The 27,814-nt window shown below is 45.6% G+C and overlaps 1 protein-coding gene across 1 annotated transcript in view; it reads right to left on the bottom strand.

The window, feature by feature from the left end:
• LOC138492612 (solute carrier family 2, facilitated glucose transporter member 9-like) overlaps window positions 1-10,395 on the bottom strand; it is a 552,106-nt gene extending 541,711 nt beyond the window's left edge. Inside the window, exon 1 of the mRNA XM_069619904.1 lies at window positions 10,335-10,395. The gene's annotated coding sequence lies outside the window, so the exon portion shown is untranslated. The remainder of the gene's footprint in view (window positions 1-10,334) is intronic.
• Between the last annotated feature and the right edge of the window lie 17,419 nt (window positions 10,396-27,814).

The raw sequence follows: 27,814 nt of genomic DNA, 5'->3' as shown, positions 1-27,814 counted from the left end.
GCGTAAATGCCAGGTGGCATTTACATCATTTGGATTGGAAAGTATAAAATAAGGAGAATAAAGGTGATTTTGCCTGGTTTTACTAGTGCAAATGACCGGAACTGCATGGAGGAGTCCTGTTAGCACCTAAGTGAAAACGTTACATGTCTCCACTGTGCAATTTACACTTTGCAGAAAAATGGCCTGCAGTGTTTGGTATTTTACCCCCACCAGCCACCTGTCCCTTCACTTCAGAAAACAAGACCATCCTCCCCACCCCCAACCAGTGAAAAGCAAAATTGCATGTTCACCAGTGAAGTGTGTCTTTGATTTATTTAGGAAGGTATTTAGCTTGATCTTAAATACGATGTTGCAAATGAGGGTCACACCAGATTCTTGGAGAAAGGCGATTATCATAAAGGTGATCAAAGCGATCCAGCATGTTATCGCCCGATCTCCCTAATCAACACCTCAGCAAAATGGTTCGGGCGAGTGTTGCCTGGTAGGATCTTGGATTGGGCCAAAGGAAATCAGATTTTCTCTGAGTACCAGTATGGTTTTCGTGAGGGAGCTGCCATGACCAATCGGATCCTGAGTCTAAGCTCAATCTTGGACAAGTATTTACATGTCTACAAGGGAGCGATTTACCTGGGCTTCATGGATCTTTCCACTGCTTTTGATTGTGTATCCAACGATAAGTTATAGGAAGTTCTGTGTGACCTTCAGCTGCACTCAAACCTGCTGGCAAGAGTCCGAGTGGGGACTAGAGTCCAAACAACCCAGGCATTTCCAGTAACCCCAAGGGGTGAGGCATGGATGTGTAATAGCCCCGCTTCTTTTTAACCTCTATATAAACTCACCCCCAAGTGCACTGGCCGACCTGATAAGCGACGTTCCCAGGATAGACAGCAAAAGGAAGTTCCGCTACCTAGGTGTCACAAAAACATGCAACATGAGGTGGTCCGCTCGCATCAGAGATCAAACACTGAAGTCATTGCAAATCGATGGCTCAATCTTGAGGCTTGGCTCAATAATTGGTGGGTTGCCATTGGACCATATTTCCAATATCTATTTGGCCAAAACGGTGCCGCTGTTGACTTACAGCTCTGCCGTCTGGGGTCATCAGCAGGCGAAGTCACCGCAGGTTTGTGAAAACCAATTCTTTAGAAAAAGCATTGGGTGTGCCACAGGGATTCCCGGGATTCCTGCTGCATGAAGAACCCGACTTGGTCCATAGACAGGACCACATTTGTCTCCAACCATTAATCGAGTATTTACGTTTATGGGGGAATCCCAATATAACCCTAACTCGAGCTCTGGTGAGAAACATAATGGCCTCAAATGTTGTCTGCCCTTCACCCTGGTTAAATTATACCAAGATCTCATTCCGTAAACCCGGCTCCACATGTCTTTTCACTGAGGAAATACTGCTAGGTAAGGCTGAAGAAAGGGAGTTTGTGCTCAGCTATGTCTCTTGTCTAGCAACTGCTAGAAGGGAAATTTAATCGCAAAAACATATGGTGCCATTTTTTTACAAAATGTGATGCCCACAGTTCCCAGGCATAGTTATGCCTGCTGGTTCACAAACCCTAGGAAAAGGGAAATTATTCTCTGCTTAAGGTCGAACTTGCTTCTTGTGAACGAACCAGCATTTTGGCCACAGAACAGCGGCACTGATGACCAGAAATGTGCATGCTCTTGGCGTAATGCGTGTGGTTTACAGCATTTCCTATTTTTTGCCCTGTATTTGTGATCCTAAGAAAGAGATTCCTTCTTTCATTGTTGAGGGTGAGGAAAGTGAGGCATGTTTCAAGCCGCCCTGAGGCTTCTCCTTTCTACCCCAGATGTTCTTGTGGCACAGTCTATTTACTTTTATATGGAGAACGCACTTTTATTATGAACCTAATTATTTGAGATCTCCCCTTTTTAAGTTACTGCACAATTCGGTTTGCAATGTTCATTATTGTATGTTTTTTATGTCTTAGCCTATGTGAGGAATGATGATTTTAATGGTGTGAGTTTGATGGAATTTTATGTTCCGAATAAACTTTAATAAACTAACTTTTAGGCTTCTCCTTCTCCAATCCCATTACACTTGAACATCCCAAACCAGCCCACCCTGTCAGCCTATCTGTGGGGCTAAAGCACATACATATAATATTGTATTGTATTGAAGTAGTCATTTCTTCGTTCTAATCCGGCACCTAGGGGACACACGAAAAAACAAGGTGAGCCAAGGGAATCAACAAATACAACCTTTTACCACCATAGACTTACCTGATTTACCGCCGGCGGTATTATTCCATAACTCTCCACATTTTCATATGCTGCATCTGTAAAGAGGGAGAAAAACAACACATTAACGCATGCAATAGTTATCGGACAGCATTGGGTAACACAGACTCTTACCTGAACGCCAGTAGCAGCTACGAGACCTTCTTCTCACAAACTCAGTTGCAACTTAAGGAAGGAAGGGGACAAGAGTAAACATCGGGCACATTGAACTCTTTGAACTTGATAATTACCAATCCCGCCAGGGACTTCAGAGTCAATACTTACCGGAACTCTCGCAACGCCTTCAAACCAGTGAAGTAACTGGTATCTACGCGCTCCTGCAAGACACGCAGGATGGAGAGCTCATCTTTTACGAACATAAGGTGAGGTTACTAAGGGGATATCGGAGGTGATTAGTGGGGGAGAGCGAGAACAGTTGGGAGGCCATCACTAAAACCCACAGGTGGTTAATCCCTGTCTCCACTTGCAGGAAAATACTTCTTCGGGTCCAGCAGACAAGACTAGGCGGGCCAGTCCAGACAGTCATCTCTGCACCACGCATCACGTTGAAGGAGACCGCAGCTGTCCGGGTCCGATCGACACCCCTGTGGGGTCCAGGTGAGCGTAACATCCGTTTTTTAAAATTATCTCTTTAGGAAAGTCAACTACCTTTATGATCAGATTTTGTCTCAGAGTTTGTTCATGGCATTGTAGCATATCTCATCCTCTACGTTCCACTGAAGTTTCTGTGGTTTGGCCTTTTTAAGTTTATCTGTTAGGCAGGCTGTTTCATCCGAAGAGTTGGGGATAAACCTACAGTAATATCCAATTAACCTGAGAAACGCTCTAAGTTTTCTTTTGGTCTTTTACCTTCTCATGTTGGGGCTGTACATTCCCATTCCATACAAAGAAGTCTAGGTATTTCAAGGCCGATTGGGCCAATCGGCACTTAGCTGGGTTGGCAGGTAGGCCAGCTTTTCTGAGGACTTTTATGATGGTATAAAGATGGAAGAGATGGTCCTCCCGGGTCTTACTATAAATGACGAGATTGTCAATGTAAGCTCCACAGAAATCAGAGTATGGTTGTAAAATTTAATCGATGAGGCATTGGAAGGTAGCTGGTGCACTGTGTAAGCCAAAAGGCAGGGCTTTAAATTGAAATAATCGTAGAGGCATTGAGAATGCGATTCTTTCCTTATCTGGCCCATACTTGGGGACTTGCCAGTACCATTTGGTTAAATCTAGGTTAGATAGAAAGGTGGCTGCTTCAGGTTTCTCAATCAGGTCATCGATGGCGAGCATGGGATATGCATGGATGTCCAAGATAGCATTAACTTGACGGAAGTCTATGCAGAATCTCCAGGAACGGTCAGGTTTAGTGACTAATACGACAGGAGAGGACCATGGGCTTAAAGATTGTTCAATAATATTGGCCTTTAACATTTTGCTGACTTCCTCAATCACTATCTGCTTAATGGCTTCTGGTAGTCGATACAGTTTTAGATTAACCACTTAACCCTTAGGTGTTCTGATATAGTGGTATGGGCCTTTTACTCTTCCTGGTTTTTCTGAGAATACATTGAGAAATGAGTCTACCACGTCTTTTAAATCTTCTTGTTGTTAGATAGATAGCTCGGGAGGGATTAAGTCAAAGTTATCTATCTCTTCAGGAACCAGACAGGCTAGTACTTTGGCATGGGTGGCTGTTGGGTTCTCTTTCCACTCTTTCAAGAGATTTATGTGATATAACTGGAATTTGTTTTCTGTCCGGTTGGGCTACTTTGTAAGTACAGGTTCCTGTTCTCTCTATAATTTGATATGGTATGTGCCACTTAGTGACAAGTTTGTTTTCTGAAGTGGGTAAGAGGACTAGTACTTTCTGTCCGATGCACAATTATCTTAAATTCACTTTTTTATCATAAGTGACTTTTGGTTGGCTCTGGGCCTTTTCCATGTTTGTACACACCAAGTATCGGATCAATTTCATATGTTTTCGCATTCTGGTGGTGGTTTGCGAGATTTTAACTCATGAGTGTAACAGAGCGGGGGCACAGAATTGAGTGACCCTTTCCGCCACCACCATCCTTTGTGTCATACAAACGCGCAAGGATTTACAACAGCGTGGCACTTTCATGCTGTGCAAATGCTTAGGATCACCATGGAATACATCTGCTCATTGTACCAGTAAACAGCAGGTGGATCCAGCGGATTCCATCTTAAATGCTGCCGGCCATGCGTAAATGGCAGGTGGCATTTACATCATTTGTATTGGAAAGTATAAAATAAGGAGCATAAGGGTGATTTTGCCTGGTTTCTAGAACTTATTTCCGCACTTACTAGTGCAAATGACCGGAACTTCCTCTCGTTATTCCCAGGCTTTCCAGAGCATGTCTAGGACATCTCTGGGCTCCCTACCATAGAGGAGTTCCAAGGGTGAGTACCCTGTGGAAGCTTGGGGCGATTCTCTCACCACAAATAGTGCCAGTGGGATCATTCGATCCCATTCTTTCCCGTCCTTGCCGACCAATTTCTGTCAAATCAGTTTTCGGGTCCTATTGCATCTTTTTACCAGGCCATTTGTTTGGGGATGGCACACAGAAGTTCGTAGAGTGGTAATGTGGAGTAGCTCTTTGACTTTGCCCATAAGCTTACTCATATAGTTTGAACCCTGGTCTGTTAGTATTTTCTTGGGAAAACCGACTCTCGACAAATATGGTAGCAGATGTTTGAGGATCTACTGTGTGGTATTATTTTGCATCGGTAAAGGCCTCAGGATATCTAGTTGCAGAATCCACAATCACAAGGACATACTTATTGCCTAAAAGGGATTTTTCTAGAGGACCAATTATGTCCATGCTGATTCAAGGGGATTTCTATGATTGGTAATGGGTTTAGAGGGGCTGGTAATGGGATTTGAGTGCTGGTCTTTTGACATATATTGCTCATTTGGAATTAATGTTTTGATATCTGTGTGAATACCTGGACAGTAAAACATCTGACTAATATGCGCCTGAGTTTTAGATTGTCCTAAATGCCCCCAGTAAGGTGGGAATACACAATCTCCAGTACAACCTTTCATGGCTCTTGAGTATTACCAATTGTGTTTTTACTAGACCTTCCAAGGATGTCTCTCTTCTATAAAGCAATCCTTGTTTAAAGAAAAAAAAATGGCTTTCCCTTTTCTAAGCCGTCTCCCACTGGGATTGCTTGTAGAAAAGCTTAATTTCGCTGGGCGAAGGCTAGGTCGGGATAGATGGTCGGCTCTTCTCCCTTTTTCTCTTCGATATTAAGAGATCAAGGAGTCTGTCATCAGATGCAAGCTCACTCAGTAAATTGTGGACGATTACCCATTTGTTGAAACTACTATAACCAGAAGGTCTTGGGAAAGGTGAAAAAGGGGTCAAAATGGTCATATAGGGGTCTTGTAAAATCCTGTGTACAGTTGAAAGTTTTGGACCGATAGAAGATTGTGAAGCTAAGGGAAGTGAATCCTGCATCGTAAGAGTTGAATGGAAAAGGTGCAATTGACAAATTGGCAAGAGTGAACCTGAACGAGGGATGCCGATAAAGAGGGGACAAAGTCTAAAGTCCCGAAATATAGTGTGTTGGCAAGAGTGAACCAGGTCGAGGGATGTCCACAGTGAACTGTTTAAAAAGGACATTAAGATTTGTGAATGTCACAAAAAAATTGTGTTGAAAGCCATAGTGAACCCAGCAGAGGGAGGCTAACAATTGAGAAGGGTCCCTGCCCGGAAGAGGGCCACACAGGGGTGGAAAAAGTCAGCACCCAATTTATATGTGAAAAGGAACTCTTTGTTTATTATTTGAATATATAAGGCCCACAGTGGCAAGAGACTTTTTGATACTTGATGGTATTGTATGAGGTATCTTGAAGACAATAATCGCGAGCATGAGAAATACCACCTGAAATGTGAGCAAAGGCCACAAACCCTGTTGATCAAACAGGGACCCAGAAAGGCTATAACAGCAAAGGGAGGATAATTTACACATCATACTCCTGACAAGGGACAAGTAGGAATAGTGATTACAGAATAGTGAGGGAAACATAGTCATTCACACAAGAGCTGGCTACAACAGCACATCACACCTAACAATCAAAATGGAACAAAGGGAGAAGTGCAAGGGACAACCTGGAACAGACACCAAGAGAAATTAAAGGAACAGGAGCAGGGAAAACGAAATTACAAGGTCAAAACCTCCTCCATCCCCACCCAGGGAAGTAAAGGCAAGCACTAGGAAGTGCTGACTGCAAAACAGAGGGAGACAGAAAGGGAATCCAGGAAGCAGAAATTACTAATAAGCACACTAAATTCGAAATACAGGGAAAAGGGATCAAGAAAATAGAAACTAGGAACTGGACCATAAGCTAAGAACCAGGATCAAGAGACCAATCACAAACAGGAACACTGCACCAATGACCAGTGCTGGACTGAAGCAATCTGAGGCTTTTAAAGCTGGCTAATGAGCACACACCTCAGGTGTGCTGCTTGCTGCACCTGCCAGCCTCCAGCCATCCCTGTCCTGAAAAGGTGGAGATGGAGCAGTGGGCCAGGTATTCTGGGAACCATTTAGATTAAAGCAGCATACTGGCTGCCAAAAACCTGGAATGGATCCAGAAGTAAAGTAACATGGAAAATAAGGATTTAGCGCTCCCGATACACCACAGCAATGTCACTTGAGGTCCGGAAGGCAAGTCCAGTAGGGAATAAACCCCACATCAGGCACCAAAGTGGCGGGAATGGGAGCAAAGGGAGCGAATCATGACATTGCAACCATAAAGACACAAAGAACATACCCTGAACAATGTATACATGGAAAGGCATGGGGAGTGATATATGTATATAGTTTACTAACATAGAAACACAACAATAGAATGCAGCCATCTTCATTAAAATGGAAGTTGCTGCACGGATTAAAATGAATAGAAGGCTCCGAAACATCATGAGACTCAGAACCACTGAAATACAGATCCATGCAGGTGGCAGGAAGAAGTTGCTGGGCCCTTTCTTAGGTTACTGAAAAATTAGGGAGGGCTTGGCTGGTTCAGGAAATAATGCGAGATAATCATTTCCAAGGCACAAGGCATATTTTTCTTAAATTAATCAAAGAACAACCAGCCTTGAAGGCAATGTGCCGACTAATTATACGTTAAAACTTCATAAGGAATGGATCAACCAAGTTGGTTAGAAAGGTAATAACTCTTGCATTCACAGAATAAAAAATGTCAGTACATGCAGGGTGAAATAATTCGGACCATAGTCCTCTCACACTTGACCTATAATTCAAGAACAGTGTCCTTTCATTTGGACCAGGCACAGACAAGCACCTGCATTGACTGCCCACATATTCTCAGAACCAAGGCCCCCAGCCAGGAGAAATACAAAAGAAGACTTTGGCTCATGGCGTAGGGATAAGGGATAGTGTCTTATTTAATTGGAAGCAAGCGTTTTCTGGATGCCTCTCCCCTACTCTGATGTTTGGCTCATGTGTTGATTGCCTGTCAATTGCCCAAGGATGGTGAGTAAGGTGCCAACCAATAGAAACTCTTAATGTTGTGGTGCCCAGTATATGTTGCAGTAAGCAATGAACTAACTTAAAAATGACATGAATTCTCTATTATCAAATTAGAGGTGGTCCTGGGTGGAGCCATCAGATTAAGCGTAATCAGTGGATAGACTAACCCCTATGACTTCTATATTTATGCAATTCCCTTAATCACATCCCTCAACCCCATATGTTTTTGTAACCGAGATTGTAATAGGACGTCAATGATAACATGTTTTCTATTTTTCTAAACCATTGTCATGCCCGAGAAGAGCCGAGAGCTCGAGCCTATTTTGCTGGTATGCTGTCCCTGTTTTATGTGGATTGTTAGTAAAGCAGGTTTTGCCATTTACCTTGACTATTTCAGTTTCTGAGTCTGGGATTTCCCGGCATACCATGTCTGCTTAAACTGGGGGTTCACAGAGCATTTGGACAGTGTGATGAGGAGAAATGAGAGAAGAGACAGAAGAGTGAAAGGGAGGGGGGATGATGGGAAAGGAGAGACAATTGTGGTTTGAGAAGTGGACAGGAAAAGCCGAGACAGAAGAGGTATATAGGGCAGAAGAGAATAGAAGATCAAAGTGAGAGCCAGGAATATGAGAAGCAGGGGTAGAAATAGGAAAGAGGTGATAGGAGTCCAGAATGGAAAGTAAAGGGAGAAAGGAATGAGTAGAGGAAAGATGAAGATTAAAGTCACCCAAGACAATTAGAGGATTGGGGGATGGACTAAGCGAGCAAAGGAGAGCATCAAGATCATCACAGAAGGAGCCGGGAGAGCCGGGAGGATGGTAGATTACAAGAAAAGAGTGGGGCCTTAAAAAAGAAGTTTAGTGATATTCAAGTGAAGGAAAGACAGGAAGAGTGGGAAGGGCAGGAGCATAAAAAAACAGAAGAATGAAAAAGTAAACCAACCACACCACCATGGCCAGAAGGGCGTAGTGTGTGAAGGAAAGAACGGCAGGAAGTAGAGAGAGCAGCGGGTGTGACAGAGATCAAAGGAGAAATCCAGGTTTCCGGAAATGCACATAAAATGTAGATTAATATGAATAAAAGTATCAAGAATAGAATGGACCTTATTACAGAGGGAACGTGCGTTCCATGTGGCAATATTAACTGGAGGAGGGAGGTCAACGCAAGGATGATAGTGGAGATTTGATCAAATCTGAGAGGCAGAATAAGTTGGGGGAAGATGATCGGAGTATAAAGTAGGAATAGAGAAAGACGTGTGAAGTGTGAAAGAAGGTTATGAGCAGAGTATTCAAAACAGGTGCCAAGTGGTTAAGGAAATTATGGCCAATACATGAAGAGGCTAGACACACAGGTGGAAGCATGAGCAGGCAAGATGGAAACCACAAAGCAGACTGCAGGTGATGGGAACGAAAAGAAAGAAACATAGTGAAGTTCAAAATGTCCGTATAAAAGAAGAAATTAGTATAGCTCCTGTCGGCGGACTGCTGCAGACATCTAAACTGCTTTGCCCGACTTCGCCGGGCTTTGCACAGAATAAGATGTTAAGAGTCCTGGGTCCCATGGCAGTGGGCAGGTCTGTCCAGGAAGAGGCGGACCCAGGCACGGGTCCCGTGCAGAGCCGACATGCCGCCGACCAGCTGAGGAGGAAAGAATCCCTCAGACGACAACCTCGACAGGAGGTGCAGAGCATCCTCAGCATCCTCAGCCAGACGCAGAAGTGAGCCGAGCAACGGCTCTCAGGATCATGCATGGGCACAGCGCAGCAGAGGAGAACACTACAGGTAGGTCCCCTGCTGAGCTGAAGACAGCTAAGCCGGACTATGCTGCACTTCGCCGGGCTTTGCCCGGAACTAGATGTTAAGACATGGCCACACACTGTCACCCCCTTTAATACCTGGCCTCTGGTTTAATTTAATGTAAGAGATCTTCCATTTGTTGTTGATCCACGTAATCAATATAGAATTTGTTTGGATTTAAAAAAGCAAAAATACAGCTCTCAAAATGTTGCAAAAAAATTGTTTAAACATTTTCACGAAATGTATAAAAAACGTTTTCATTTTGTACTTTAAGATAAGTAATAACATTCAGCTTTTTGCTCACATGTATTAAACTTTAGCAGAGCACACATTAAACATTCTACCATAAACAGTTCCTTTGCAATTAATCGTTGTAAAGTATCACAGAAAACTATTTAACAAGCACGGAATTTGAAAAGCCTTTAACGGCTGCAGTGACAGCTGGAATTCTGACCTGGCTCAAGCAGCAGGCATTGTGACGTCACAACTGAAGCGTAATAACTGTTTACAGAGCAGTTGTGATTTCATTTTCCTTTTACAGGTCAGTTGTGATGTCACAACTACCCTGCATTAAATTATTTCCAAGCTTCTATACGGATACTGCGGGCGGCCATGTTTTACAAATACATACAATATTATTCCATGATTTTTTTCTTTGGATGGACAACAATGACTTTTATTTTGACCCCAAACTATCATAATTAACTATGTCCATGAATAATGGATTGAATAAATACAATATTACATTACCTCTCCTTACTACCCGCTCCAGAGGCTGCTTGTAGAACCATGACCGGGGAGAACTCACTGGCAAAATGATCACATTTGTAAAGACCAGGCAATTTATCTTCAATTTAATTATACAAATAACACAGACGCACTGTACATCTGAGACCCAGAGGCAGTTTTGAAAGGTGGAGTAGTGATTTACATAAAGACTTCTGACTTCTGACATACCTAATGGTTTAATCTTTGTTTACTAACGTCAGGCAGCCACGCAGCGATCCGTTTAACTCTGGATTTGCTGGGATCGGAATAATGAGCAGCAGGCCCTACACAGGTGCCTACATGTGTCTCCTGTGAGCCAGCCACATCCCATCACTAGGGGACAGTGGCCATATGGAAGATACGTAGTAAAACTATAAAGGTAACCCCGCCTATTGGGCTCAGGCAATCCCATTAGCCTAGTTTCTATGGAAGCCTGTCTGTCCCACCTAGAAGATGTGTTAGGACAAGCATCTTATTGCACTTGGTGGTCTTAAGGGAAGCCGGTCCATAGTGCCTAGAAAAGTCTACAGAGATATGATATGGTAGGTTATTTATAACACTCTTAATACCCAGAGGTTTCTAAGCGCGGAACCGGGGATCGAACCTGTGTTGCGGAACCGGGGATCGAACCTGTGTTGCTCTGTGTCGTATTGCTTCCAAGGCGAGTACGTTGGCCCTGAGCTATCCTCCCGAGCTGACTTTTTCTTTCTCACAAAAATATGGATGACACAGTGACATCAAAGATAAGCTCCATCTGAGCTTAAGGTATCTATAAACGTACCTCTTCAGTAGGCAGAGCTATCCATTCACACACTGCAGAATGCAGCTAAGACTATGACACATTTGGTCTAGCTGGTCACATGACCACTTCACACTGAAACACCAGACTTGCCTCAACAACTCTGCCATTTGAATACAGCGACAACCTATGACAAAATTCGGTCTAGCTGGTTACATATCGAGTCTCCAGCACTAGCGCTCTGTCCTGCATCTGCACCCGCCCACGTGCCTGACCTCTTGGGTTGCTTACTGGAGCCTATCCGGCCCTCCTAATTCCTAATCTTGGTCAAATGAACACACACATTTTAAGCCTCCTCTTAGAACTTTCCCATATCTGGACTTTGCTCCCTGAGGGTGTTCCTACCACAAAGCGCTTTGAGGCCATACAAATGGGAAAAGGCGCTCCGGATTCCAGGTGGGCGTGGCAGAAGACTGGATGCTGGCTGCAGGCACGCGGGCGTGGCAGAAGACTGGATGCTGGCTGCAGGCACGGTGAGCGTCACGCTGCTGGATGCAGAATAACGCGAAGCATGTGCTGCTGTTCGGGTGTGGTTTAAATAGCCTCCAAAGTAGTTCCAGGTAAGAAGATCCCTAGAGCCACGCCCGAGTAAAAAATAGTCCCTGTAACAAAATAGTCCCATCCAGGTCTCATGTAGGCTTGGACTCTTTTGCAGCATGGTCTGCATCAGGTAAGTAAAGTCTATGAGCCTGGCGCCTATGGCGCCAGGACTGATTTCTATGATGAGCCTGGCGCCTAAGGCGCCAGGATTGAACCCAGACAGCCCCTAGCCGGGGCTGCTGAGGTTTAAACAAATGTCTGGATGCCTGCTCCCGGAGCTGAGGGCCTTGGTCCTGATGCCCTGGGGTAGGCATCATGACAACACTCCCCCCCAAGGCCCCTCCTAAAGTTGTTCTTCCCTCTGGCCCCGGTTTGTCTGGGAAGTTCCGATGGAATCTTTTCACCAACCTGAAGTGGGAGAATGGAAGAACAGGCTCCCGCCCTTCCCCTCTCGCGCTTGGCCTAGAGGATCACGGCCCAGACACCCGCCACGAGAGGAGTTTGCCTATCGACCGGACGACCAAATACCCTGGTACAGGAACATACGGATGTGCCCATCTACCTGCCCAGCAGCCCGCCCTGTCCATGCCGACACCTGCGGCATGGACCAACTTGACTAAACCTACACGTCGTTAGAGATGCCATGACGACCTAGCCAACGGTAAGCACACCTGTGCAAATATACACACCGGACACTCCTGCACCAATCTACACGAAGAATATACTCAGTGCTATGACGTAGGCGACAGACATACTCACGGACGTACATCCTTATTATTTTCCACATAGGCTCTCAAAATGCAGAAACGCAAGACGCATCATGAACTTATATAAAAAAGGCTTGCTCACGCTTCTTCTAAGAGCCATGTACCATAATGCGCCCTGCATCAAACGGTTCCACCTATGCACCAGGCCCAAGTAGGCCGCAGGCAAAAGCTTCCATGAACATTGAGTGAGCAAGAACTGGGTTGCTGACCCTGCAAAATGAGCCCGGCGAAAGCACACCGCCAAGGGCACGATGTTGCAATCTCGCACGCTGCAAGCCAACGCCAAGGTCGCACCTGCAAGATAAACCAGGCACACAGTAGGAAAAACAATATTAATTGTGTTGAATTTTGCCTCAAACACGGTCCCACCTCACGTGACAAAGTCAAACCTGACAAGATGCCAAGCCCAGGAGGAAGGAGACGCCTGAATCCCACGTTTCGAGACACAGGCAGATACAATTAAAGGACTCATTTGGACATCTGCAGCAGTGGGAGTATTCGACCTCCCAACATATGAATAAATCCTCACATTGTTTACACCTACCCATATTAAAACATTGTTGCAAATGACAGGTGCACCGCGAGCTGGGAACAGCGATAGTCCCAGACTGGGAGGCTCGCGAGCGGACCAATTAGAACATGGGGTTCTTATCACTGACGCCATTCACATTGACCAATCCTCAGAGGTCTTCATGTAACAATTTTCATGTATCAAATTGAAGGGACAGCCCAGGTATACCACCTGACTAACTCTCAGCCACTAACACCGTTCTCTATATGTGCGCTATACTAACCCTACCACTCGAGTAACCAATCCAGAGTGGAGATAGGTTTTTGCTAAAACTTTCCAAGTGACGTAAGTAGCGCGTCATACTAAGGTAAAAAGGGCCTGCGAGCCCCAGGATTGTGTGTGTGTCAGGACGGACGCGTACGCTCCTTGACCCATCCCTGCCGTTTTGTCTAATAAACAGCAGAGTCACCTTGCTTCTTGCGTGTGTCTCATACTCTATCTCTTTTGGGATATACGGGAGGAGTTGGGGCCTCCCTGCCTGGAGGTCTGCGGACGGTCCGGCCTACCCCGGCAGAATTTCCCCCCCGACAAGTTGGAGGCACTGCTGAGATCTATTTAAGATCTGCTTTTTTATTTTTACTTTTTCCAGGTAATCACGTTGCGAGGAGGCCCGGCGGCGCGGTCCCCTCTGCCGTTGCCCCCTTCTGAGGACTACAGGACCATCGCGGAGCTGCGAGAAGACCGAACAGCGCAATCCGGATATTGGCCCTCGGGAGCCGGTTGAGAAGTATCCCGCCCGCGGTTGGCGAGTGTCCAGACGTGGTCCAGACGAGGGGAGGTGGCGAGCCGCTTGGAGGGGTGCACGCAGTCGAGCGGCCCCGCATCAAGAGAACTTGGTGAGCATGCCACACACAACAAGCAATGTGAAATTGTGAGGGAGGGGGGAGGAATTAAATACGGGAGGTGGGAGGTGTTGTACAGGTGGGCGGCGAAGGTTTGACAATTTAGTGTTGGCAATGGAATGAATGGTAGCCGAACGAGTGTGAGAGCAGTCGGCTACGTTACGCGAGGGGGGGGCAGAGCACGAAAACATCACGTGCGGCCGCTCGTAGACACTGATTGGCCTAGGTCGCGACTACGTGTAAGGGTGTGTGTGTGTGTGGTTTCCTACGATTTGGCATTTATTGATCAATGAGTAGATGAGGATCCCTATTGTTCGAGCAAGAAACTCGATAGGTAGATGACGTTTCCCTGTAGGCGGTAGCTAGTTAGTTGCCCAATATGGAAGATAATTGGCTGGTTAAGCCCTCCTGTCGAGGGGCGTATCACACGCGAGGCGACGCAGTGTGCGCAGTCCGATTATATTATTGATTACCTTGTTCCAGGAGTGACAGGAAGACAGCTGTGAGGTTAACGGGGGTAGATTGCAAGTGTATTTTGAACTTAAAGAATATATGAAGAACTTACCAGTAGCTCGAAGAGATCGGTGACGTCACCAGTAGGGCTTTCATAGGATATCCCGAGCACAAGGCATCTTTCTTTCTGAGAGTGGTGGGGAAGAGAACTGTGGTAAGGGAGTGGAAACGGAGACAAATGGTAATGAGTTGATCGGGGAAAGGTGAAACGGGGGACGTGGCTGCGCACGGAGAGCGCCGGCCACGGCAAGTGTAGAAGAAGGAGGAGGAACAAGTGAAAATAGGACGACTGTATAAGAACGTCATAAGGGGCACGCAGCCGCAGGGGGCTACGTGCGCCTCGGCCGCAGGGGGCCGTAAGGGTGTCGTGTAAAGGAAGAAAGACAGAAGAAAATATACAAATGTAAATACTATATTTTTATAACTTTCCTTAGCGGACTATCGCAAGTCCCCAAACTTACGGGGCCAGGTAACGATATAAGGCTGTATATTGTAAACTGCTAGTGAGATAACCGCTACCAAATAGGGGAAGGGTAACAAGTGGAGCGCTACTATGTCATACGGGACAGGATCGGGAGGGTGGGGGAACACCCTCACTACCCCACTACAGCACATATGTACAACACTGTCACCCCATAGGGAGAAACTGATTAAGTATAGTATAGAATGGACCCAGGGGACGGACAACAAAATGATAACACCGTGGCCGCCTAATGGTAGCTTCGATCCATATGCCCAACATTCACTACTAAACCATCTGCATAATACATACAAAGGGAAGAAGTTGGTAAACCACGTGGAGGTGTTTAACTTATGGAGGATGTTCCAAGGGTCCCGACCAGGACCAAACGGAATGTTCACTGTGGAGGAAATACTGGAAGAAAAAGAGATTAAGGAGGAAGGAGAGGATGGGAAAAAGGGGAGTGAAGACCCAAAGAACACGGGGAACGGACAAGAGGGAGGAGAAAAGAATAATACATCAACTGAAATAAAAAAGGAACCGAGCAACGATATACCCCTAGCAAAGGGAGTGAAAACGGAGGGAGGGGGGTTGTACCCTTTAAGGGAGTTAGGAGAAATAGAAAGAGGTCAGTTCAGGGCGGCTGAGGGGTACTCGAACCCGGCATACAGCCCTCCACCATATGTGGCTCATGGGAAGATGCCAGCAGGGGAGGGGAGGACTGGAGAAGAACAAACTGTGGAAATAGGAAATGATGAGTGGGTAGCTGCACAGATACTATTAAAATTACGAGGTTCATTAACAGGGGAAGAGAGGGAGGTAGTAAGGAAAACAGACGAGGATAATACCAGGGAGAGTGGAATGAGAGGGGAAGAGCTGTTACGGCAAAAGGAAGAGATTTTGGAGGAACGACTAGCAGAATTAAGGGATGAGCAGAATGAATTGATCAAACAGCTCGAGAGGGAGGAAAGAGAGAGAGCGAGGAAAAGGAAAGAAGGTAAGAACGAATTGGAAAAAATAAGGGAACGAACTGAGGAGCAAAGGAGAGAAGCTGAAAGGGTAAAAGCAGCAGCAGAAAGGGTATCAAGAGCAGTGCTGCGAGAAAAGAAAAGGGAAGAAGAAGAGAAAGAAAAAGAAATGGCAATGTGGAAGAGGAGATTACTATCAGAAACGACTAAGAAATACGAAGAAGGGAGGGTGATAGAGAGCATATTAGAAAGGGAAAGGGTGAAATGGGAAAGGAAGAAAGAGGATGAAAGAATATTGGAACAGATGAGTAGTGAAGTAATGGAGGAATTAAAAAGGAAAAGGGAGGAAAATGGTAGGGAGATGGAGGAGAGAAATGAAGGAGAAAGGAAGAGATTTTGGAGGAACAACTAGCAGAATTAAGGGATGAGCAGAATGAATTGATCAAACAGCTCGAGAGGGAGGAAAGAGAGAGAGCAAGGAAAAGGAAAGAAGGTAAGAACGAATTGGAAAAAATAAGGGAACGAACTGAGGAGCAAAGGAGAGAAGCTGAAAGGGTAAAAGCAGCAGCAGAAAGGGTATCAAGAGCAGTGCTACGAGAGAGGAAAAAGGAAGAAGAAGAGAAAGAAAAAGAAATGGTAATGTGGAAGAAGAGATTACTATCAGAAACGACTAGGAAATACGAAGAAGGGAGGGTGATAGAGAGCATATTAGAAAGGGAAAGAGTGAAATGGGAAAGGAAGAAAGAGGATGAAAGAATATTGGAACAGATGAGTAGTGAAGTAATGGAGGAATTAAAAAGGAAAAGGGAGGAAAATGGTAGGGAGATGGAGGAGAGAAATGAAGGAGAAAGAGAAGATAGGAGAAGGGAGAGTGAAGTATGGGGGGATGTATATAAAGACACAGAAGTAGCAACAACATCAGCGCAAAGGGGAGCGGTTGATAAAGGAGAAAAAGGAGAACTGGACCTAATAGACTTACAAACAGTAACAATAAAGGGGAAAAAGACCGAGTGGGGGTGGTAGTGAGTGGGGGGTGGTAGTGAAGTAATGGAGGAATTAAAAAGGAAAAGGGAGGAAAATGGTAGGGAGATGGAGGAGAGAAATGAAGGAGAAAGGAAGAGATTTTGGAGGAACAACTAGCAGAATTAAGGGATGAGCAGAATGAATTGATCAAACAGCTCGAGAGGGAGGAAAGAGAGAGAGCAAGGAAAAGGAAAGAAGGTAAGAACGAATTGGAAAAAATAAGGGAACGAACTGAGGAGCAAAGGAGAGAAGCTGAAAGGGTAAAAGCAGCAGCAGAAAGGGTATCAAGAGCAGTGCTGCGAGAAAAGAAAAGGGAAGAAGAAGAGAAAGAAAAAGAAATGGCAATGTGGAAGAGGAGATACTATCAGAAACGACTAAGAAATACGAAGAAGGGAGGGTGATAGAGAGCATATTAGAAAGGGAAAGGGTGAAATGGGAAAGGAAGAAAGAGGATGAAAGAATATTGGAACAGATGAGTAGTGAAGTAATGGAGGAATTAAAAAGGAAAAGGGAGGAAAATGGTAGGGAGATGGAGGAGAGAAATGAAGGAGAAAGAGAAGATAGGAGAAGGGAGAGTGAAGTATGGGGGGATGTATATAAAGACACAGAAGTAGCAACAACATCAGCGCAAAGGGGAGCGGTTGATAAAGGAGAAAAAGGAGAACTGGACCTAATAGACTTACAAACAGTAACAATAAAGGGGAAAAAGACCGAGTGGGGGGTGCCGTTTATGACTGACTTTTGTAGTGAGGAAGGAGAAGGAGTGGAGAAGGAAGGAAGAAACAGTGAAAGGGAAAGCCTAGATAAACTATACATCACCCGGACCAACACAGACTCGCCATGGATCCGTAGGAGAAAGGATGAGCTGGAGAGAAGTGAGGAGGATGAGCAAGGAATAGCGGAAAGACAGACACATGAGGCCGCACCGTCCCCATCACGCCCTCTCCCATCGCACCCTACATGCTCAACCACCTCACGCTCGTTACGCACAATAAAACTTGCGCCCTTCACAGATGAACTGACACCCTATGCATGTCGACTTAGGGACCTCCCTAGACGCAGGCAGGAAAGGCGAATACACATGCCCACATTAAATACAGGAAATGATGGAAGAAGGGGAAAAGATGGAGAAGAAAGAGTTACGAGCAGGGGAAATACGGATGAAAATGACGATGTAGAAGAAAGGGAAGAAGAGGAAGGGTGTGAGGACTCGATTTTATGGAACACAAAGGGTAAAACGAGACATAACTTAATGCCACTTCTGGAGAGGGGAGGGGTTAGGCCACAGTATGTCCCTTGGAAGCATGCAGACAAAGAAAATATAAAATGCAGGCTCCCATCATTAAGTGGAGGTGCGGGTAAGTGGATATATGAAATGGAAAAACACACCGCAGGACAGAAACTGGCAGTAGGAGATGTGAAGGGCCTTCTAATATCGATATTAGGGGATGCAACGGATGACATTTGGAAGAGAGCGGGATTCCCTGGGGTAACAATAACAAACACATCGCATGATGGGGCACCATTCGCAAACTGCAGACATGCACTATGGCAGGCACTGAGGGTACAGTACCCAGACACATCAGACATAGGAGCAATTACCTCCCGCAAGATGCGTAAGAACAAAGATCCTGTTGATTATATCCAGGAAATCCAAGAGAAGGGGCGCATGGAAACTAGAGAACAATGGGACAAAACACCCGCAATATTTTATCATATACTAGTACAAGGGCTCCCGGAAGGAGTTCAGAAACAACTGAAGAAAGTAGTGGGAATGGAAGCAAAAGCATGGCCAGAAATACAACTGACTATAGTGCATCATTGCAGGACATGGCAAGGAAAAATGAAACAAAAGGAAGAGGACAGGAAAACGGAAGAGGCTAAACTAGTACAGAAAAAGCTTACTAAATACACAATGGAAGGGGCACTAATAACTACGCCTACAACGATGACCCAAAGCCCCACACAAGTAGTGGCTGCACAAGATCCCTCCCAAATACCACCTTCACAGACTATAACACAACAGGTGCAGCCACTCCAACCATACACGACCAACATGGGAGGAGGATACCCAATGCCAGGAGCTGGGTATTATAATTACAACAGGGGGAGAGGAGGAATTATGAGAGGGTGAGGATACGGATATAATACCCAACAGCAGGTAGGAGGACTTAGAAATTCCTATCCCACAGGGCAACCAGTATACCAGGACAACACAGGGAGCTTTCCATGGCAGAGTAGGGAACCACCGGTGTGTTGGAGTTGTGGATTATTAGGGCACATGTCACGCACGTGTAGAGTAAGACCAGGAACACCATCATGGAGTGAACAGGGACAACCAAGGCCCACACAGGAACAGCAGGGCATACAGCAACAGCAGACGTTGCAACAGGGAAATGAACAGCAACAACTAATAACACAACAACAGCCACAGACACATTCACTGCCACAACAACAGGTAGCGATAACACAACAACCCCAAGTACAACAAACACAACTGGGTAGGGTGACGGTCCTGGGACACAACCCTTACACAGGAAATGGTCAATCGTTGTACCCTCAATAGGACATCCCACAGACGGCCTTGGTGTGTCCCATCCTGTCAGTAACACCTAATAGTGCGGAGGAACCACGCATAGAGGTAACGATAGGTGACAAAAAGTTATCATTCCTTGTTGACACCGGGGCGACCCGGTCTTGCATAAGGGAGGGTAAATTTAAGATGTCAGGCGAAGCCATGAACACCCAAGGATTCTCTGGGGCTAAAGGGTTGGTTCCTTTTACTGATAACATTCCCTTATCTATAGGAGATTATGACCTGTCAGTCCCACTTCTATATTATAGTGCCTCACCAGTAAATATACTGGGGAGAGACATAATGAACAGGTTGAATATGACGATCTCATTTACTGAGGACGGCATAATTTGCTCCACTCCAGGGATTAACATGCTCACAGCACGACAGATTATGCAAGCATACTGCGGACAAACAGCGATTAGGGCGGAGCCAGTAGATAGCGAGCTCTTCCAGTACGGGACAGACATGGCATTTGCATGGATGCCAGGGATAGAGCGAAAAATGTGGAGGAGGCCAGCAGCCTATCTGTTCAGACCAGAAACACCAGTCAATGAGCCAGAAGGAAAGGTGGTTCCAGTGGACATTGAGAGCATTATAGCAACAGCTGATTACATTGCTGTACATGCCCAAGACAGAGAAGGAAGGGCATGGAGGGCAGTGATAGCACTAGCGGAAGGATGTAGACTCACCCAGGTGTCAGATGAGGAGCTGTTCTCAGAAGAAAAGGAGGAAGGTGAAATGGTGTTTATGATGAGTGTGGAAATATGGCTAAGAGTGGCGTACAAACAAGAAGCACGGAAAATTGCAATGGCACTTGAGGCACCCGCATGCACCCCAGTCCCCTTCTTTAAGGAGTATATGACAAAGGTACCCACATCACTGTGGACTACTAGCCCCTATAACGTGGGGTGCATAAAAAGTATAGGGGGAGTAAGGATAAAATTGAAAAAAGGTGCAATACTCCCCAGAGTGAAACAGTACCCACTATCAAAAGAGGCAGATGAGGGCATATATGAAACCATAACGGCCCTTATAAATAATGGCATATTGGTCCCCTCAGAATCACCATGTAACACGGCTGTATACCCAGTGCGCAAGGCTAAAGGGGGTTCTTGGCGCTTCATACAGGATCTCAGGCCCTTGAACAACATAGTAGAAGCAGAGTATCCCATAGCAGCAAACCCGGCCACAATATTGTGTGGCATTCCAGCAGAAGCATCACGATTTACAGTGATCGACCTTAAAAATGCATTCTTCTCAATACCATTGCACCCAGACTCACAAGATCTGACAAGCTTCACTTACAGAAACACAAAGTGGAAACACACCAGATTGCCACAAGGGTATTGCGAATCACCCTCAATTTTCAACAGAGTAATACAGATGGATTTGGGTAACATTGAAGTGGAAAGCACAGTGTTGCAGTATGTCGATGACATAATAATTTGCAGTAAAAACGAAAGAACATGCAGAGAGGACTCATTAAAGATGTTGACAATATTGGCTGAGAAAGGTTACAAGGTAGACATGGAAAAGTTACAGTACTGTCAAGAACAGGTGCTTTACATTGGTCAGCTCATATTCCAACATGGAAGAAAGATTGCACCACAAAGAGCACAGGCCATTTCAAACACACCAGTGCCACAAACAGTGAGGGAACTGCAGCAGTTCCTGGGTCTATGCAACTACTGTAGAGCATGGGTATTTGATTACAGTTCATACATAGGGCCCCTGCTTGAGGCGTTAAAGGAAGCTAATAAAGGGGAGAAAAAGCTGAGGTGGACAATGGAAATGAAAGAGGCTTTTGATGAGTTGAAAGATGCGATATCAACTGCTCCGGTACTGGCATCCCCAGACTATGAGCGACACATTTTTATATTTTCACATTGCGACTCAGCAGTAATGAAAGCAGTGTTGGCCCAAAAAACAAGCATGGGCTACAAACCAGTAGCATTTTACAGCGGCCACTTAGATCCTGTGATGCTAGGTCATTTCCCTTGCGAACAAGGTCTCGCCGCAGCTGCTTTTGCGGTAGAGAAAGCATCAGCAATAACCATGGGGTGCCCAACTACACTGTTTGTGGAACATGCACTATTTGCCATATTGAATAAACCTAAGTCCACCCTAACCACGCAAAGGGCATCATGTTATGAGATCATCTTATCCAGAGCTGAACTATCAATTGTTAGATGTAGCACGGTCAACCCTGCAAGGTTCCTAGCAGAAGTAATTGAGGAGGGAGATTATGCCCACGACTGTACGCAAATAACTGACATGTACTCATGTTCTAGAAAGGTTGAAGAAAACGCGCTAAAGGGAGGTGAGCTCTTGTTCTTTGATGGGTCATCAACTATCGACCAAAGGGATGGTGTAAGGAGGACTGGGGCAGCAGTGGTAAAAATGATGGAGGTACCGGTGTGTGTGGCCATGAAATGTGTACAATTACCACTGCATTACTCCGCTCAAGCAGCGGAATTAGTTGCACTGATCTTGGCGTTGAAGGAAAGCTTTGACAAACGAGTGACCATATACTCCGACAGCGCGTATGTTACATCCACTGTCCACTCAGGGCTGTCGAAATGGAGAAGAAGAGGGTTTAGGAGAGCTGATGGCACTCCAGTGCAACATGCCCTCCTATTGGCTGAACTAATTGAAGCAATAAATGACCCCCAAGAATTAGCTTTAGTGAAATGCACCGCACACACCAATGGCGAAGATCACATCTCAAAAGGGAATGCAGCAGCAGACGCACATGCGAAGTATGATGCATACTTTGGTGAGATATGGAACCCCCCAGAGTCACAGAGAGGGAGAAGGAGGGGAATGGCTAAGGAGATGTTGATAAGAGAAGGGTACACACATCTCCCAGCCACACAGATTATGGAGCTACAAGCGGCTGCACCAATGGCCGAAAAAGAAATAGGGGTAAAAAGAGGATGCACAATGTCACCAACCGACGCACTATGGCGCCAGGGTGACACTGGAAAGGTTGTAATACCATTGGCACTTTTGAACACCGCCCTGAGCCAACTACATTACCCAGCCCACACAGGCAAAGAAGTAATTGCAGCACGAATTAGGGAAGACTGGTTCTGCCCCGAGTTAAATTCTCATGTGTCAAATTTTATCAGCAACTGTCTCACATGCCAACAGTTTACGGCCGGCCACACTCTGAAGGTGATAAGAGGTACTATACCCCGGCCAGAGGGACCGTTCCGACATCTCCATATTGACTATGTTGATATGATCAACGTATGTCAAGGAAATAGGTATATGATTGTAGTAGTATGCCCATTTTCGAGGTGGATTGAAGCAGGGCCCTGTTCACACCCAGATGCATTTAGAGCAGCTAAATTCCTAGTGAGGGAGGTCTTCCCTAGGTGGGGAGTGTGTGAGGTATTAAGGTCAGACAATGGCCCACATTTCGCAAACGAAATGTTCCAGCACATTACATCCTTGCTGAACATCAAGCATAAATTTGCATGTGCATACCACCCACAGGCCAACGGTCTATGTGAACGCCTGAACGGCCTATTAAAGGAGGCAATTGCAAAGATACAGTAAACAACAAAGAAGAGTTGGTTATATTGCCTTCCATTAGCCCTATTTGAGCTAAGGAATAGACCAGGGTCCGACCACCACCTCACCCCTCACGAGGTGGTTACCGGACGTCAAATGCGCCTTCTCCTAACGCCAACATCAAGAGCATTTACTGACCACAAGAGTACTGCGAGTGTTCTTGGTGATGAAATGTACCAATATGTGTCTTCTTTGATTACTAGTGTAGTGTTTGTGTCTCAACAGCTCGAGCGCACGCGGGGCGGGTCTAACAGCGACCAACAAGAAGACGTGGATAAAGAATTGGAAAAGGAAAGACTGTGCAAAGTTGCTAAAGGTGACCACGTACTACTTCGCAATTTCAACAGAAAGTGGAACAGTCCACGATTCACTGGCCCCCATCTGGTAGAAGAGGTATCAACGAGAGCAGTAAAGTTACAGGACAAACGTGCTTGGAACCACCTACACGACGTAAAGATCTACAAACTCCAGACCTGCCCCAGCGCCACCGACAGGGCCACAGGAAGAACAACAACAGCATCACCAACGGAGGAAGAGACTTCTCCCACAACTAACAGCCTAAGTGTCCCCATACCCTGCCACCCCCCAGATTCCCCAGAGACAACTATTAGAAAAGAAAGGGGTGATCCCCATACCGCCCACCCCATGGTTACACGATAAAAGGGTAAAGAGACTCCCGCCAGCCTGAGCCCCAAACCCTCTGCCCATTGACCCCCTACCCACTGTAGTAATAACTGAACTGAAGGACATTGTTTTGCACATATACACATGTAAACACCTGAATGTTCTCTTTCTTTTCTCTTGCACATGCAGGTAAAGCGTATTATTGTACTGATAAGAAAGTAGATAACTAACTAATTCACTGCCCAGGAGTAGATGGTACCCTCAGACGATAATTACCTGGAAGAATTGTCACACCAATTTGTATATGAAATAAAACGGCAAACGTACCTGAAAGGAAGGAGGGTACGTGTCTATTACACAGCATTCCTCTTGGCCATAGAACATTCAATGCCCCACCTCCAACCATACTTGCCTGCCCTAAGAGATAGATCGCTTAGATTGGCGTGGGAACAGCTCTTCGCCTGGGCACTGAATGACTACTTGATAGGGAGAGCTTAATAACAATAACTAACCTTAATAACGAGCATATTAAGAATTTTCAGGCGGGCAACTGTAACGTCGCAAGAATAAGCTGCCGGACTGCAGCAAGGTAAGAGCAAAATGCCGGTGAAATTAGCATTTGTAATAAAATTGATAGGGATTTTAATGATCACCGGGTTCTTGGCTGCCTTTGTATGGCAGTACAGCTATGCTATTGATATTATTGCTGTACCCAAACCTATATACCCCCACCACCAGCTGCAACAGGTGTTACGTCAGGTGGTACTAGTAAAACCCCACACCAAGAAAATAGAGTTAAACGCAGCACATACTCAGATAATAAAGGCATTGACAACTATGTACAAGATTCAGCACACGTCTCTAACAACATGTGGTACCAACACATGACCAAAATAGGCAAGCAGACAACAGAAGACAGCTGCTACGTTTGCTCATTGATCCCATATGCCATGAGCACTTCTCGAACATTTGTTGCTACGGAGATAGATGGAAAAATAGCACGATGTATAATATACCTGGCACTGTTCCAGACGAAAGGAAGATTTCAAGGGACAATGGTGCAACTGGTGTGGAAAACACGAGATACATACCCATATGAAAATAACTTCCTCAAGACTTATTTGAGTTACCACAAGAGCAGTTTACATGCTGAAGGATTCAGATACATAAGAAGTGGTCCTGAAAAAGGAGAAACAAGGAAAGTAACACTGCAGTACCTACCATGTGATTGGTACGCCACTGAAGTCCCTGGTAAAAACGGATGTTGGGAAAGACCACTGATTACAATAACAGGGAAGGTGTACATGAACAATAAATGGGACATAGGAGTGGTTGGCAGCAACATGGTAACAAGAGAAAATATTTCAACTATTGATGGACATAACCATAGATGTTGGATGACTTGGATCAAGTACGTACCCATGCTCACGTGGATGGAGAAGGATGAAGACCCAATAACAAACCTGCCTTTAACTGCGCCTAAGGTGTGCTACCAACATAAAGGAGAGGTGGATGTAGGATACAATACCAACTGTGAAAGCGTGATGGAGTTACCTGACGGGGGAGCAGGAACAGCAGTAGTAATGGACCATTACTGGGCCTGTGGAGACAAGGCGTATCACACACTGCCCCCTTTGTGAAATGGTGTATGCACTATAGTACACGTTAATGTACCATCACTAGTGGTACCCCAGAAGCATGTGAATATGGCAAATTTCCCCAAGATGGATGAAGGAAACAAAAGGAAGAAGAGATCTGCACAGCCTCGGAAAGGATCAGAGAACAGACGCAACAGCAACGACACTGTCCTCAACAGAAGGAAAAGACAAGGAGAACCTCTGACAGGAAATTACCTGTGGGGAAGGTCGGAAACAGCACTGACCTCAATACCGCCGGAACACAGACTATTCAGCAGAGCAGCTATGTTCTTCTCCTCAATAATACATCCTGGACTGCAGGCTTACGCAAACGCAAAATGGCTCCAGATAACTAGGTGGGAACTAATGATGACAATCAACTCTACAGTAAATGGATTCAATGCAATAAAAGAGGAATTGCGAGCAGTAAGAATGGTTGCACTACAGAACAGATATGTACTGGACCTCCTCACAGCAATGGAAGGAGGAGTTTGCGCAAAGATAGGACAATCATGCTGCACATTCATTCCTGCTAACGATGCTGACAATGGTACACTCACGGAAGCTGTATCACAATTGGCCCAGATGCACTCAAAAATGATGGATGAAAGTAAAGGTGTGAAAAAGGATGAGAGCTGGTTTTCAATATTATGGTCATGGATGCCATCGTGGCTGTCAGATGGACTGAAGATTATAGTTGGATGTACTATTCTGGCTGGAGCTACATTGATCATAATAAGATTTTGGAAAGGCCGAAAGGCACGCACCACAGACGAGATGATCTAAATGGTTGGTATACACCTCTTGATGCCAACAGATGACGGCCAACACACAGGTACAATAATAAAAGAGAGAGAGAAGTTGCGCAACCAGATCATCACCAACCACCTGGACCCACCATCTGTGAAGCTCGAAAACCCAAGAAACCCAAGGAGCTACATAGGGAAATGGGTATACTGCACTCCTGGAGGAACATGTGAATATATGTATTGGTCATTTGAAGACCATGTTAACCACTATGGACATTTGGGAGGAATAACTAAAATATGGAGAGTAAGAGGAGATAAAGAAAAGGATATGTTTGTGGTCGACAAGTCGACCAGAGGGGGGACTGAAGTGGGAGAATGGAAGAACAGGCTCCCGCCCTTCCCCTCTCGCGCTTGGCCTAGAGGATCACGGCCCAGACACCCGCCACGAGAGGAGTTTGCCTATCTACCGGACGACCAAATACCCTGGTACAGGAACATACGGATGTGCCCATCTACCTGCCCAGCAGCCCGCCCTGTCCATGCCGACACCTGCGGCATGGACCAACTCGACTAAACCTACACGTCGTTAGAGATGCCATGACGACCTAGCCAACGGTCAGCACACCTGTGCAAATATACACACCGGACACTCCTGCACCAATCTACACGAAGAATATACTCAGTGCTATGACGTAGGTGACAGACATACTCACGGACGTACATCTTTATTATTTTCCACATAGGCTCTCAAAATGCAGAAACACAAGACGCATCATGAACTTATATAAAAAAGGCTTGCTCACGCTTCTTCTAAGAGCCATGTACCATAATGAAGAATATAACGGGGACACGATACTGAGGATAAAGCAATATGATACCGAACCTAAAGCGCCCTGCATCAAACGGTTCCACCTATGCACCAGGCCCAAGTAGGCCGCAGGCAAAAGCTTCCATGAACATTGAGTGAGCAAGAACTGGGTTGCTGACCCTGCAAAATGAGCCCGGCGAAAGCACACCGCCAAGGGCACGATGTTGCAATCTTGCACGCTGCAAGCCAACGCCAAGGTCGCACCTGCAAGATAAACCAGGCACACAGTAGGAAAAACAATATTAATTGTGTTGAATTTTGCCTCAAACACGGTTCCACCTCACGTGACAAAGTCAAACCTGACAAGATGCCAAGCCCAGGAGGAAGGAGACGCCTGAATCCCACGTTTCGAGACACAGGCAGATACAATTAAAGGACTCATTTGGACATCTGCAGCAGTGGGAGTATTCGACCTCCCAACATATAAATAAATCCTCACATTGTTTACACCTACCCATATTAAAACATTGTTGCAAATGACAGGTGCATCGCGAGCTGGGAACAGCGATAGTCCCAGACTGGGAGGCTCGCGAGCGGACCAATTAGAACATGGGGTTCTTATCACTGACGCCATTCACATTGACCAATCCTCAGAGGTCTTCATGTAACAATTTTCATGTATCAAATTGAAGGGACAGCCCAGGTATACCACCTGACTAACTCTCAGCCACTAACACCATTCTCTATATGTGCGCTATACTAACCCTACCACTCGAGTAACCAATCCAGAGTGGAGATAGGTTTTTGCTAAAACTTTCCAAGTGACGCAAGTAGCGCGTCATACTAAGGTAAAAAGGGCCTGCGAGCCCCACGATTGTGTGTGTGTCAGGACGGACGCGTACGCTCCTTGACCCATCCCTACCGTTTTGTCTAATAAACAGCAGAGTCACCTTGCTTCTTGCGTGTGTCTCATACTCTATCTCTTTTGGGATATACGGGAGGAG

This window comes from Ambystoma mexicanum, chromosome 10, assembly GCF_040938575.1.
Source record: "Ambystoma mexicanum isolate Mex_15411 chromosome 10, UKY_AmexF1_1, whole genome shotgun sequence".
In the NCBI taxonomy this organism is placed as follows: domain Eukaryota; kingdom Metazoa; phylum Chordata; class Amphibia; order Caudata; family Ambystomatidae; genus Ambystoma; species Ambystoma mexicanum.
This window is presented reverse-complemented; position numbering and strand designations above follow the sequence as displayed.